The sequence below is a fragment of the Pan troglodytes genome, chromosome 1 (assembly GCF_028858775.2).
Source record: "Pan troglodytes isolate AG18354 chromosome 1, NHGRI_mPanTro3-v2.0_pri, whole genome shotgun sequence".
NCBI lineage: Eukaryota > Metazoa > Chordata > Mammalia > Primates > Hominidae > Pan > Pan troglodytes.
The window spans coordinates 125,317,853-125,334,237 of record NC_072398.2 but is presented as its reverse complement, the minus strand read 5'-3'; the positions used below and the strand labels follow the sequence as shown (position 1 = coordinate 125,334,237).

The following is a 16,385-nucleotide window of genomic DNA, read 5'->3' as shown; positions in this document are numbered from 1 at the left end:
CTGAAGAAAATATTTGTGACTTTGGGTTAGGTGAAGAATATTTTAAATACAACATCAAAAGCAGGTTCCATAGAAGAATATACTGATAAGTGATTTTTAAAAATATTATATATCCAGTTTTCAATACGTATTGTTAAGAGAATGAATAGACAAATTACAGACTACAAAAGTTAAATAAATTGTTTATTTTCAATTTTCAAGCACTTCATCATCATCATAATCTAAAAGTATTTATTTATTCATTACCATACGTCTGGTACTGTACTGTTTTACATGCGTTATTTCATTAAGTCCTTTCAGCAATCCTATAAGGAAGATATAATTTTTCTCATTTCACACATGAGTAAAGAGAAGATTTAAAGAATTAGGTAAATTGCTTTGGGCCAAAAGATGTAGCATCTGAATATAATTGCCTATCTAATTTTTACTTTCTCTAACACTTGATACAATAAAGCCCCATAATTAATGGCTGATATAACCATAATTATTGAATGAATTAGACACCAAGAAGGACAAAGATTGGCATCATTCAACAAGTCCTCAGAAACAGAGCTTAGTCAGGGATTGAACTGGTCACAAACTTCCCAGCCTAGAGTATATTGTGTTATATGTGTCAATCCTATGTAATTAGCTTATTTCTTATTTGCTGCTTTCTCTTTCACTACCAAAATTCCAGTTAAATGTCTTCCTTTTTCCTGTTTTTCTTTCCAGAAAATTGTGCTGAATTGTCACTTAGAATAAATCTTAATTCCCCAATCATCACAGTACTTGACAGGTTCTCATTAGCTCTTAAGCATGCATATAGAAAAATACTGAAAAATGGACCGAATTAACTTTTGTGGCTTTTTCCTATTTTCTTTACTTGGGGATAAATGTTTATTCACATCTATACTCTTTTTTGTCCAGAGAAATAGAAGAACTCATAAAATTGAATCTATTCCTACCAAATTCTTCACAGAGAATTTTTGAAGACATGATTAAGATAAAGACAAATACAATTACTTAGTGATTACTATTACAGATAAAATTATGTAGAAAATGTCGGCTGGACGCGGTGGCTCACGCCTGTAATCCCAGTACTTTTGGAGGCCGAGGTGGGCGGATCACGAGGTCAGGAGATCCAGACCATCCTGGCTAACACGGTGAAACTCAGTCTCTACTAAAAATACAAAAAATTAGCTGGGTGTGGTGCCGCGCGCCTATAGTCCCAGCTACTCAGGAGGCTGAGGCAGGAGAATGGCGTGAACTCGGGAGGCGGAGCTTGCAGTGAGCTGAGATCACGCCACTGCACTCCAGCCTGGGCGACATACCAAGACTCCTTCTCAAAAAAAAAAAAAAAAAAAATTTAGAAAATGTTTATGCTCAGATGGTTTATATCTGTTTTTCACTCTCCTTAGCAGTTCCCACCATTTTGAACATGTTAATTCAAGGTGAATTTCACTTTCCTAATAAAATTGTATCTTAAAAAATAAGAAATAATATCTCCTACTGTTCCAAAAGACTTTCCTGAATTATCCTCTCTTCCAAATAGCATCTATTTCATTTCATATTTAAGTTCTAAGCAGTCTTCAATCATATTTATTGAAGTGTGAATTGCATTACTTGTCTCTAGTCTGTAAAATATCAGCTGACTTTCTCAAGTGGAGCTCTTTTTCTTTGTTTCACAGAATCTAAGCAATTAAAATACACAATTTGGTTTTTTTTCCGGTGTTTATTTTATCTTTCTGAAGGGATTTTGTCTGACTGAAAAAGAATGCTGTTGGTTTTTTGTTATTCTGTATTTTTTATATCTATATTCTAGTAGAAATCCTGATATTTGCTAAATAGGTTTTACATTGACAGTTTTATATTTATTGCCTTGATCATTAGACTAATTGACAAATAAAAGAGTCAATTACTTGCCCAATTTTTGGAATCTGGGAAGGGGAAGCCTTACTTATCCATCTAGTTTTCAGGTATTCCTCTTCCTTAACTCAGCCTTGTTAAGCTTCTTCCAAGTCCGTGTGCCAGGCAGAAAGTAACAGTGATTACTGAAAACACTTTAAAAGAGATAGGTCTTATACTCTATTAAGGGACAGCTTACTGCCCAGAAAATATAAGTAGCCAATTTGCTTGTTACATACAAGAATCAATTAAACTAAAACATAAACATAAAGTAAAATCTCAATAGATATAAATGCATATGAACAATTTAAGATGAAGAATTTAACAAAAAAAAACATAAACAGAAGAAAATGTGTTTATCCTCGCCAGTAACCAAATAATAACAAGAGTTAGGTTAATCTCCCACCTGATAAATTAACTAATTAAATTATTACTGAGTATTATTATTGATAATACTTGATGGCCAGGTGCTGTGGCTCACACCTGTAATCCCATCAATGAGAGGCTGAGGTGGGCGGATCTCTTGAGGTCAAGAGTTTGAGACAAGCCTGGCCAATATGACAAAACCCTGACTCTACTAAAAATAAAAAAATTAGACGGGTGTGTTGGCATTCACCTGTAGTCCCAGCTACTTGAGAGGCTGAGATCAGAGAATCATTTGAACCTGGGAGGTGGAGGCTGCAGTGAGCTGAGCTGAATTCACACCACTGCACTCCAGCCTGGGTGGCAGAGTGAGGCTCCGTCTGCTTAAATAAATAAATAAATAAAATAATAATGCTTGATGGCAAAAATGCGATAAGAGTGTTGTATATCTGTTACTATTGGGAGCATTCAGCTCTTCACTTATTTAAGTCATTTACTGAGCACATACAAAGTGTAATAAGCCATGATGACACATCAGTGAACAAGAAGAAAAGGTTTCTGCTTTCATGGAAAATATGGTTAATCAAGGAAATATTAAACAAATACTTAAATGAAAATAATTATCAAAATTCTTGCAATCTTAAAATAAATATCTTGCCTATTTGAATTCAGGAAAGTTTAGAATTTGAAAATTTATTGCTGAAATTGAATTGCCTCACAATCACACATGGAATATGTTTATAACTCATAAGTTTTCCTCTTTCTTCAGATGTAACTGATATTGATTAATTAATTGATTAATGAAGGTATTTGAGGTATCTTGATTGCTCCAAAATAATTTAAGGAATAATCAAAGTTACATACAGAACAATACTTATTGTCTAAATATTTTAAATACTCTAATATTCTTTTCTGTTGTCCCTTTAGATTCAAAGACAATTCAAGTAAATTATCAGGCATAGAAAGGAACAGAACGGGCTACAGAGTTTCTTAGAGACATAGTTTAATTCATGATTTTTTACCTTGATTTCTTTCAATGTTTTATAGCATTCTCTAGGAAACATATTTTTAAAACTAGAAAGCTACACTCACTATTAATTTTCAGTGTTGGGGACCTAACAAATCTATGACTTGGTAGCCTATTGTGACAGGCCATATGTTGCTGTGTGTATGGTAACAGCACTCACTCTGAGGTCAAGGAACTTTGTATTAAAATCTCAACTGTCACATTTTTTTGTGACATTAACCAAAATAACTTTTTAAACTCAGTTTATTTTTCATTTATATGTTAACAATAATAGTAATGTAGATTACGTCAGGGCAGGTATTATTGTTTTGTTTATTGCTGTATAATTAGTGCCTAAAACAGTTTATGGCAGCTAGTACCATGCCAATTAAATATTTTGGAATAAAATAATCAACCAATTAATGAACAACATACTCTAACTCAAAATATTCATGTGAAGATTAAACTGTAATGTCACTAAATCATTAGGCATTATTCTGATCCAACATTCCACTTCCTTTATGGCCTTTGAATTTACAGAATATATTTCATGTTCCTGGATGTTTCACTCTGCATTAGTAAAGGGTATGTAGAGAAGTTAATTAGGTTTGTTGATGTGATTGTGTAAATACCAATTCCAAATTTTTATCAAAAATATGAAATGACAAGACAACTCTAATTACAGTAATTCACTTACATGTTATACTGGATTGAGAGCTAAAGAAGAAGAGTACAATGAAGTTTCTTATAGTGATTTCAAAGCACAAAAATGAAAGCATTTGTAACTTGTATTATCTGGGGAAATCTATTATACTTAACCAAACAATGAGCAAAGTCATCTTAAAAATTAATATGTGATTAATAGAGTCTCTTAAAATAACACATTAATACTCTTAAATTACATATGTATAGTATGAATCACAATAATTCCAATTAATTTTTCTTTAATGTTGTTATTTTTTATACACTGATACATGCCAGACATATTTAGGACCTATATTAGGCTGTTCTCACATTAGACTGCTGTAAGGAAATACCTGAGACTGGGTAATTTCAAAAGAAAAGCGGTTTAATTGGCTCATGGTTCTGTAGGCGGTACAGGAAGCATAGTGGTGTCTGCTTCTAGGGAGACCTCAGGAAGCTTCCAATCACAGTAGAAGGCAAAGGGGGACCAGGTGAGTCAAATGGTGGCAGCAGGAGCAGGAAACGAAGTGGGGAGGTGCCACAAACTTAAAACTATGAGATCTGGAAAGAACCCACTCACTACCACGAGGATAACACAAAGTGGATGGTGCTAAACCATTCATGAGAAATGAGCCCTCATGATTCAATCACCTCTCACCAGACCCACTTCCATCACTGGGTATTACAATTCAACATGACATTTTGTTGGGGACACAGATCCAAATCATATCATTACAACTCTGACAATTCTTATGTCTCATATTCTCACACTGAAAAATGCAATTATGCCTTCCTACTAGTTTCCCAAAGTCCTAATTCATTCCAGTATTAACTTAAATGTCTCAAGTTCAAAGTCTCTTCTGAAACTAGGCAACTCCCTTTTACCTATGAGCCAGTAAAATAAAGAAAAAAAAGTTATTTACTTTCAAGATACAATAAAGGTACCAGAATTGGGCAAATATTCCCATTTCAAAAGGCATAAGTCAGCCAAAAGAAAGGGACTACAGTCCCATGCAAGTCTGAAACCTAGCAGAATATTCATTAAAACTTAAAGCTCTGAAACAATCTATTTTGAGTCCACTTGCTGCATCCAGTGCACACTGGTTCAAAGGGTGGGCTCCCAAGGCCTTGGGAAGATTTGCCCTTGTGGCTTTGCAGTGTTCAGTCCCTGCAGGTGCTCTCATGGGTGGTAGCTAACTGCCTTTGGTTTTTCTACACACAGTGTGCAAGCCACCAGTGGATACAATGAATATATACAATATACCATTCTGAGTTCTGGAGGGTGGTGGCTTTCTTCTTATAGCTCCACTAGACAGTGCCTCAGGGAAGACTGTGTGGGGTCTCCAATGCCACATTTTCTATCTTCACTATACTAGTAGAGCATCTGTGTGAGGGCTCCACCCTTGCAGCAGGCTTCTGCCTGACACCCAGGCTTTCCTATATATCCTCTGAAATCTAGGTGGAAGTTCCCAAGCCTTAACTCTTGCATTCTGTGCACCCTCCGGCTTAATACCAAAAGGAAATCACCAAGGCTTATGGCCTACATCCTCTGAAGCAGCTGCCCCAGTTGTATCTGTGCTCCTTCGAGCCACAACTAGAGCTGGAGTGGCTGGGATGCAAGGAACAGTGTCCCAAGGCTATGCAGGGCAGTGGGGCCCTTGGCCTGGTCCATGAAATCATTCTTCCCTTCTAAGCATCTGGACCTGTGGTGGGAAGGGATGCCATAGAGTTCTCTGAAATGTCTTTGAGGCCTTTTCCTTATTGCTTTGGCTATCACCACTTGGACTCCTCTTAGTTATGCAAATATGTCTAACAAGTAGTTGCTCCACAGCCTGATTGAGCTCTTCTAAAAATAGGCTTTCCTTTATACCATATGGCTAGACTGCAAATTTTCCAAACTTTTATGCTCTGCTTTCCCTTTAAATGTAAGTTTCAGACTTAGATCAATTTTTGCTCATGCATCTGAGCATAGGTTGCTAGAAGCAACTACACCACACACTTAACACTTTGCTGCTTAGGAAATTTTTTCACCAGGTACCCTAAATCATCAGTCTCTAGTTCAAACTCCACAGATCCCTAGGTCATAGACACAATTCAGCCAACTTATTTGCTAAGAAATAACACATGTGCCTTTTGCTCCAGTTCCTCATTTTCATCTGAGCCATCCTTAGGCTGTACTTCCCTGTCCATATTACTATCAGCATTTTGGTTACAACCATTTAGTCACTCCCTAAGAAGTTCCAAACTTTCCCTCATCTTCCTGTCTTCTTCTGAACCTTCCAAACTCTTCCAATCTTCATCTGTTGCCCAGTTTCAAAGTCATTTCCACATTTGCAGATATCATTGTAGCAATGCCCCACTCCTTGGTACCAATTTTCTGTATTAGGTCATTCTTGTATTGCTATAAAGAAATACTTGAGACTGAATAATTTACAAAGAAAAGAGGTTGAACTAGCTCACAGTTCTGCAGCTATACAGGAATCGTGATGCCAGCTCTGCTTGGCTTCTGCGGAGGCCTCAGGAAGATTCCAGTTATGTTGGAAGGTGAAGGGGAAGCAGGCACGTCACATGGCCAGAGCAGGAGCAAGAGAGGAATAGGGGAGGTACTACACAATTTTACACAGTGAGATCTCATGAGAACTCACTCACTGTCACAAGGATAGCACTAAGTGGATGGTGCTAAATCATTCATGAGAAATTCACCTCCATCATCCAGTTACCTCCCACCAGGCCCACCTCCAACATTGGAGATTACAATTCAAAATGGAATTTCGGTGGGGACACAGATTCAAATCATAACAGGACCATAGAAAGTTTCAAAGGTAAAGTTGTTCATCATCTTAAAAAATGTATTTTTTACTTTAAAATCTAAAAAAAATACTATTTTACAAAATATTCAAGCTTTTAAAAATATTTTTAAAATAGACATAATTATTGTCACATGATTTAAAAATTAAAAATCTATATATTTTAATTTTCTTTAGATCCACATTTACTACCTTAGCCTAAATTTTAAAATAATGATTTATTTTTATATACAAATTAATGACATGTTCTTTTAATTATCAACTTAAATAAATCAGAATTTTATAAATATATTATAACATTACAGATGAAGTTATTCATAATATAGCTAGATAATGATCATAGAAAGCATTTCTACATAGAAATTTTACAATAAAAATGCCACTTACCAACATAATTAATATGACTGTTGATATTTTTAAAGAATTCTTAATTCATTGAACTTGAAAAAAATCTATGACTTTTTATCTATATTCTTATTTTTAAACTTGTAATTTACATAAAGTTCTCTTCATTCTCTCTTCCATAAAGTAAAATACCATTTTGTTTACATGAAAGGGGAGAATGTGCATATTTTTTAAAAATCTACCATCAATATCTTTAAAATAAAGTTCTAATAAAGTAGGTATATGAGAACCCTATGATAATTATGTAAACAAAGTGCTTATATATGTAATAGAATTGTATATGTAATTATATGTAAAATATAATTATATATCTCAAAGTGTTGGTATTATATCTATGAGCAATCATACGTGGCCCAAAATCATTGTTTTAGTAAATTTCAGTGAGTGACAACAGGTATACAACTTAATGAAATCAGAAAAACAATTCATAAAAAACAAGAGAAATTTTAGAAATAAATAGAAATCATAAAAAGAAGCAAACAGAAATTCTGGAGCTAAATAATACAATGAGTAAAATTTAAAAAGCAGTAGACAACATCAACAGCAATCTGAAATATTGTGTAAATTCAAACAGGCATTTGAAAACAATCACCAGAGGAGAAAAAAGACAAAATAGAATGCAAGAGAATAAAGAAAGCCTGTGGAATTTATGGGACTCCATCTAGAGAGTTAACATTTGTGTTATAGGAGTGAGATAGGGTAAGAGAGAGAAAAAGAGATAAAGAGCTTTTAACAATGGCTGAAAACTTCCCAAAGCTGAGGAGAGATACATGCATCCCGGTACATGAATCTCAATGGTCCAAACAGGTTCAACCCCAAGAAAACTTTACCAAGACATAGCATAGTCAAAAACTAAAGATAAACAGAGACTCTTGAAAGCAACAAATGATTTTTTTCTCACATACAATTTTTTTTGTCTTTTTTTACAGTTTTTTATTCAAAGTATATTTTATCTGATATAAGTATAGCTCTCTTTGGTTTCTATTTGCATGGAATTTATTTTCTATCCATTTACTTTCTGCCTCCTTGTGCTCCTAAAGTAATTCTCTTGTAGCGAGCATAGAGTTGGGTCTGACATTTTAAAACTGAGCTACTGGTTTTCTTTTGACTTACATTTAAACTAATCATTGATAGGTAAAGACTTACTGTTTCAATTTTATTAATTGTTTTCTGGCTGTTTTGTACATCCTTTGTTCCTCTTGCTAGATTATTTTGTGATTTGATAATTTTCTATGGTGGTATGCTTTAATTCCTTTCTATAACTTTAATGTATATATTATAGTTTATATATATGTTATATATATTATTACATTTTATATATTATTATATATTATTACCTATTATATATTATTATATATTTATATATCTATTATAGTTTATATACAGTTTATATATACGTTTATGTTCCCCATAAGACTGTCAGTGGAATTTTTCAGCAGGAAACTTTGTAGCCCAGGAGAAAGAAGAATGCTACATTCCAAATTCTGGGGGAAAAAAAAAAGCATGCAACTAATAATACTATCTTTACTGGGCAGGGCTGTGCATGAAAAATAAATAAAATTAAAGACCTTCCCAGAGAGAGATAAAGCTGAGAGAACTCATCATCACTAGACCTGTCTTGCAAGAAATACTAAAGGCAGTTCTTCAAGCTGAATTAAAAGGATGCTATTAGTAGCATGAATATATATAAAACATAAAACTCACTGGTACACAGGTAAAATTAAGTATGTATTCAAATGTTAAAGACTCTAATACTATAATAGTGGTGTGAAAATAACTTACATCTTCAGCACAAAGGTTAAAAAACAAAAATATTAAAAATAACTATAACTCCAATAATTTGTTAATGAATAAACAATATGAAAATGTAAATAATATCAAAAATATAAAATATGTGTGGGGAAGAAAGTTGTAAAGTTATTGTATGTGATCAAAATTAGGTTGTTACCAGCTTAAAATATAAGATGTTCTGGTAAGCCTCATAGTAAGTATGGAGAAAAGAACTATAATATATACATAAATGTTATAGAAAGGAATTAAAGCATAGCACCATAGAAAACGATCAAATCACAAAATAATCTAGCAAGAGGAACAAAGGATGTACAAAACAGTCAGAAAACAATAAAATTGAAACAGTGTCTTTACCTATCAATGATTAGTTTAAATGTAAATCAAAAGAAACTCAGTTCAATTTTAAAATGTCAGACCCAACTCTATGCTCTCTACAAGAGAATTACTTTAAGAGCCCACAGAGGCAGAAAGCAAATGGATATAAAAAATGCCATGGAAATAGAAACCAAAGAGAGCTATACTTATATCAGATAAAACGTACTTTAAATTAAAAAACTGTAAAACAAGACAAAAACCCTTATTATATAATAATAGAGGTCAACTCTTTAAGAAGATATAACAATTGTAAAAATATGTGCTCCCAACATTTAAACAGTTAGGCACATAAAGCAAATACTAATAGATGTGAAGGGAGAAATAGCAGTAAAACAATAGTAGAGTACTTCAATTACCGACTTTAAACAAAAATAGATGTCATCTGGAAAGAAATTGAACAAGAAAACATTGGACTGAAAGTATACCTTGACCAAATGGACCAACAGATATATACAGGAAATTTCATCTAGCAACAGCATTACATACATTCTCCTCAAGTGCATATGGAACATTCTCCAGGATAGATCACATATTAGGCTACAAAATATGTCCTAACAAATTTAAGAAGATTGAAGTCAAATTAAATATCTTATCATTATGACTCTGGTATGAAATGAGAAATCAATAACAAGAAGAACCTGGAAAATTTACAAATATGTGTAAGTTAAACAGCATTTCCTGATATAATGATATATCAAAAAATAAATAAAAACTTTAAAAATATTTTGAGACATATATAAATGGAAACAAACTTTATTAGAGTTTATGAGAGCAATTCTAAGATATAAATTTATTACAATAAATACCTATATAAAAATAACAAATACACAATCTAACACTACTTTTCCTCAAGGAATTAGAGAAGAAGGAACAACTAGGCCCTAAGTTAGTAGTCAAAATGAAATAATGAATATCAAAGCAGAAAAAAAATAAAATTGAGACTATGGGAAAGTGGAAAATATCGACGAAATTAAAAGATGGATTTTTAAAAATACATAAACAAGATCAACAAACCTTTAGCCAGACTAATACAAAAAGAGTAAAGACTGAATAAATAAAATCACAAATAAAAAGGAGATAGTACAACTGATACCATAGAAATACAAAGGATCATAAGAGGCTACAATGGAAAATTGTATACCTGCAATTAAGACAGCCTGTAAGAATGGATAAATTCCTAAAATCATATCTCTACTGAGACTGAATCACAAAGAAATAGAAAATCTGCTCTGATCCTTAAGTAAGGAAACTGAATAAGCAATATCAAATATGTCTCAAAGAAAATCCTGGGACCTGATGACTAGCTGGTAAGTTCGAACACACATTTACAAAAGAATTAACCAATCCTTCTCATACTCTTTCAAAAAATTAAAGACAGAGTACTTCCAAACTCATTAGTCCAACATCACTCTGACTCCAAAGCCGGACAAAAACATTACAAGAAAAGAAAATTCCAGGCTAACATTTCTGATGAACATCGATGGAAAAATCTCCAACAAAATATTAGCAAACCAAATTCAACAGCACATTAACAGAATCATTTGCCAAGATCAAATGAAATTTATCCCTGGTACGCAAAGATGATTTAATATATGCAAATCAATAAATATGATAAATCACAATGACAGAACGAAGAACAAAAGTTACATAATAATTTCAATATATGCAGAAAATATTTGGATAAATTCAACATGCTTTTATGGTAAAAACCCTCAATAACTTAGGTTTAGAAAGAGTGTACCTCAACACAATAAAGGCCATATGTGACAAACCCACAGCTAACATTATACTCAGAAGTGAAAAGTAGAAAGCTATTCCTCTAAGATCTGGAACCACACAAGGATGCCCACTCTTGCTACTTCTACTTAACTTTGTACTGGAAGTTCTAGCCAGAGCAATTAGGAGAGAAATGAATAAATAAAAGGCATCTACATCAGAAAGGAAGAAGTAAAATTATCCCTGTATGTAGATGGCATAATTTTATATGTAGAAACCCAAAAAGACCCACCAAAACACCTGTTAGAACTTATAAGGAAATCCAGTAAATTTGCAGGATAACCAATATATAAAATATAGTTGCATTTTATAAGCTAATAATGAACTATTCAAGAATTAAGAAAACAATCCCATTTATAATATCATTAAAAGAATAAAATACTTAGGAATAAACGTAGTCAATACAATGAACTAAAAATTATAAAATATGGATGAAAGAACAAAAAGTTTGTGTACAGCAAAAGAAACCACTGACAAAATGGAAAGTCAACTTATGGAATGGGAAAAATATTTGCCAACGTTATACCTGATAAGGAGTTAATATCTAAAATATTTAAGGAGCTCATACACCTCCACAGCAAAAAGCCAGATAACCCCATCATAAAATGAGCAATGGATCCAAATAGACAATTTTCCATTTTCCAAAGAAGACATAGAAATGGCCAACAGGTATCAAAGCACTCAATAAAACTAATTATAAAGAAAATGCAAATCAAAACCACAATGAGAAATAACCTCCTGCAGTAATCTTCCCTGCAATAGGTGAGGAAAACACTTTATGTAAGTCAATATCACCCAGGCTTAGCATTCATTACTTAGAGGGCTTCTTAAACTGCAGATTTCTGAATCCCTCCCCTTGTTTCTATGAATTAGTCTGTCTGGGTTGGTACCAGGGAATTTGAATTTTTAACAAGTTCCTAAGTTATTATTTTATTTTTAAAACACAAATTTATTATTTTACAGTTCTGCCTGTCAGAAGTCTAAAATGAGTTGGCAAGACTGTGTTCCTTTTGGAGGCTCTTGGGGAGACTCTGTTGCCTTACTTTTTTTTCAGTAGAAGGCATAGTGGCTACTTGCATTCTTTGGTTCATTAATTACCCCATTTTCAAAGCACAGTGTCTCCTAATATCTCTGTCTCTCTCTCTCCCTCTCTCTCTCTCTTTCTCTCTCACACACACAGACACACACATGCACACACACACACACACCCTCTCTCATACCCTCTCTTTTTCACTCTCACTCCTGCTTCTGTCATCACATCTCCTTCTCTGATTCTGACCCTCCTGCCCTTCTCTTGTAAGGATCATTGTGATTACACTGAGCCCACCAGGACAATCTTTCGAAGTCCTTAACTTTTGATATGTACTGTAATGAATTCAGAGATTCTCAGAGTGAGGACATGGATATAACACAGTTTTGAAATATTATATTTGTAGGTACAGAGGTAAATTGGAAGCAAAACTAAAAAATGTTTTCCATTTAGCTCTGACTTTTAGTGAAACAAGCAACTACAAAACCTTGGCTAAGTCAGTAGACACATTTGAACATTTACTTTGTTGTAATAGAGGGATTGATCTAGTTATTTCTAAAATATCTAGCAATTCTTCATGTTGTGATTATGTAACTAGAAGCTACCTCTGATTTTTTATGACAGTCATAGGTAAAAATAGATGTTGAGTTTTAAAATACAGATAGCACAAAATTCAGAATTAAAAAAGTATCAGTGCATAAGTATAGTTTCTTTCATGATTAAATTGTATAATTAATTATGCTACATTTGTCTAAAAGTATTATCCTTCTTTTAGGAAAAAACATGGGATAAAATATAGTTTAGATGATACCTAGCATATAATCAGGCATGTAGAGATCTCAGGATTCAAAAAGAAATATCAAATGAAGTGCAATAAATTGTGTTTTTGTATAGATCCTTCGAGTCCTATCTCAGAAAAGAGAGAAATGGCTTATCCAATATTTAAGCAGAGACAAATGGCATATGAAGAGGACTTATCAGGGCAGTGGAGAGAATTGGTGATGAAAATTGGTAGGGGGTGAGTAAAACAAGTTTGAGACTTTGTAAATTTTTCCCTAGATTGTGGATTTCTAATCAAAATTCAAACAGAAAAAGGATTCCATCAAAGAATCTAATTCAACATTGGTAATACCATTCACAAGGAGAAACACAGTGACACTTTTCATTTACTAAAATTTGTTTTGCTAAATTTCTTAGAGGGATGAATCTACTAAACAACATTCAAGGCTGTTAGTTTAATCATGTCTGTTTATTAATGCAGAATACATGGTTTCAGTGTTTCTATTCAAATATATGTCAATGTGAACTTTGCTGTAACAGCAAACTGGTGTTTTCAGTATATTTTAAAATTTATTAATCACCACTAGAGGGCAGGGTTATTTCTCAATATTAGTTCCCTTACTGATGAAATTAACAAAGTAATTACATCATACTTATATTTCTGTTAACTTTTTTGAAAGACAATTTCTATATGACGATATTTTTGGGTTAATCTTATTCTAATGATTTCTTAAGATGTCTTTTTAAAAAAATCTCAAATTCTATCCTACTTCACAAATTCTCTTAAATATATTAAACATTTAAAAAATTCATAGTCAATGGACAGATACCATTTTGAACTTAACTGTGAAACCTTGTCCCTACTAAAAATACAAAAAATAAGTATACAGGAAAACGATACAAGAGTGAAATTACAATATATTAAATATTAAATGTATATTAAATTATATGTAACATATTAAATATAAATAATACTGTTAAAATATTATTTTGAATTCAACATGGCATTTTTAAAAAATTACTGGCCATTTTGTTAGGCCCCAAGAATAAAAATGATAAGACAGTCTGTTTTAGATATGATTCTGTTTTAGAAATCTTTTACTTCCCTTTGCAGAACTAAATTATGTGCTTCTGTACTTCCAACTCAGATTGTAAAATATTATGTTAGAATTACTCACATACGCTATCCCCTCTCTGGACTTGTGAACTCCTTAGGCACTGATTCAAGATTGTGTCAACACTTTATCCCAGAATGCAGACTTGACCTGCCATATAGTAGATAAATACTCAGTAGAAATTGGTGGCTATACTATAATGATGGTAGAAAAAAAAAACAATGAAAATTTAATTACTTACTATGATAATACTGTGTTTTATTTTATCTTGCTCAATTTCATATCAATATAATATTGATTTTAAAACAATATATGAGCTGGGTGGGGTGGCTCACGCCTGTAATCCCAGCACTTTGGGAGGCTGATGTGGGCAGATCACTTGAGGCCAGGAGTTTGAGACCAGCCTAGCCAGCGTGGTGAAACCTCATAACTACTAAAAATACAAAAATTAGCTGGGCATGTGGCACATGCCTGTAATCCCAACCATTTAGGAGGCTGAGGCAGGAGAATCGCTTGAACGCAGGAGGCGAAGTTTGCAGTGAGCCGAGATCACATCACTGCACTCCAGCCTGGATGACAGAGTGAGACTCCATCTCAAAAAAAAAAAAAAAAAAAATGTATGGAGAAGAGTGAACCAACAATAACTTGATTATCAATTAAGGTTGATTCAGTAAGCATTTCTTGAGGACCTAATATGTTCCTTGTATTATGCTCAGTGGTGGGCATAACAAATTGAATAAAAAGTTTATGCCTTTAAAGGGCCAGTGAATAGAAAAGCAGATACAACTGATAACTCTAATCTTTGTAATTAAACATCTTGGCCAACTTATAATTGGTCTTCAGGTTGACTAACGTAGAAATGTCAAGAAATGTCAAGTTTGGGGCAGAATATGGAGAAAAGGGACCCCTATTACACTATTGGTGGGAATGTAAATTAGTACAGCTAAAATGGAAAACAGTAAAGAGGGCCTCAGAAAACTAAAAATATAACTACCACATAATCTAACAATGCCACTACTGAGTATATATCAAAAAGAGATGATATCGGTTTATATTTTAAAATGCAGAGTCTTCAGAAACTAAACTTTTCTCCCACATATTTATGTTAATGTTCAGCTTTATACTGATTTATCAAAATTATAGACAATTAATGTGAAGATGCATTAGAAGTAGTAGTCCATAATGATTACTCTAAACAGGAAAGGAAGTAAAAATTAATGGGACTAAGCAGATTGGGAAAAAATATATCAGTGGATTAAGAATGGAAAACTTTCTTATTAAAGGAGTAGTAATGTATACGGGAAATAACAAAAGGACCAGGAAAGATAAAATACTATAATTAGAGAGAGAATGAGACTTTGTGTTTCAATGTTAATCAGCTATCTGATTAAAAGAAGAAAAAAGTACTTATCATTGCTACCAGGATATTCCATAGAGTAAGAGCTACCTTCTGAGAGTGACTTAGATCTGTCTGCTCTCATTTATATAAGGACTTTATTCTCACTTTCCATTTTACCACATTGTTTACCACCAGCAAGAATTAAAACTGATGTATATCCTCAGGGACTTGCTATCTTAAAGTGTGGGTATCTATCTATCATCTATCTATCTATCTATCTATCTATCTATCTATCTATCATCATCTATGTTTTATACTTATATAAGATATGTTTACTGATATATAATTAATTATATGTATATGAGACAATCTTGATAAGACACTCAGTTTCTTTACTTCTTATGCATTCTTCCATTGTAAAAATGAAATGATTACTTCTCTGAATTTTGCAACCCTTCTTATTGTTTGCAAACACTGAGAATGATTGGCAGTGTCCTTGAATAACTTTACTAATACAGGAGGGTAAATATTTAGAGCAATATATAGGGATTTAGTCTGTGATCCCCATTCTTGTAAAGTAATATAAATATTTACAGTGCATTTATCCCACAGTGTCTGTCCTAGGAGTGAATATAAAGAAACAATAAAAACTATTTTTTAAAAAATAGTTATCTGCAGCCTTCACTCTACTTACCTTTAAATTTGTGACTTAAATAACACAATGTAGAAGATATTATGGCTTCCTAACATCTCAGAATTCAGTAAAACATAATCAGTCTAAATATGGCCAACACTCCCGAATGAGAGATAAATATGAAATTAGGGCTATGAGTAATTTATAAATAGTTTGAAGAAAAAATGTACATTTTTTAAAAGCCCAAGTGGAAAAATAGAAAAGTGGTTAATTATATTTCTTCACCTTATTCCCATAAGTGTAGAGAGTCAAGTCAGCATGACAAATTTAACATTTTTTATTAATACAATATGTCATATACTCTGCTAGCGTAAAAATGCAAGTAAATTGACCTTA

At 32.8% G+C, this 16,385-nt stretch overlaps 1 long non-coding RNA gene across 1 annotated transcript in view; it reads right to left on the bottom strand.

Moving 5' to 3' along the window:
• Positions 1-16,385, bottom strand: part of LOC129144177 (uncharacterized) — a 101,845-nt gene that overhangs the window by 82,584 nt on the left and 2,876 nt on the right. The window contains exon 3 of the long non-coding RNA XR_008548332.2: positions 14,080-14,210. This is a non-coding gene — a long non-coding RNA (uncharacterized LOC129144177). The remainder of the gene's footprint in view (positions 1-14,079; positions 14,211-16,385) is intronic.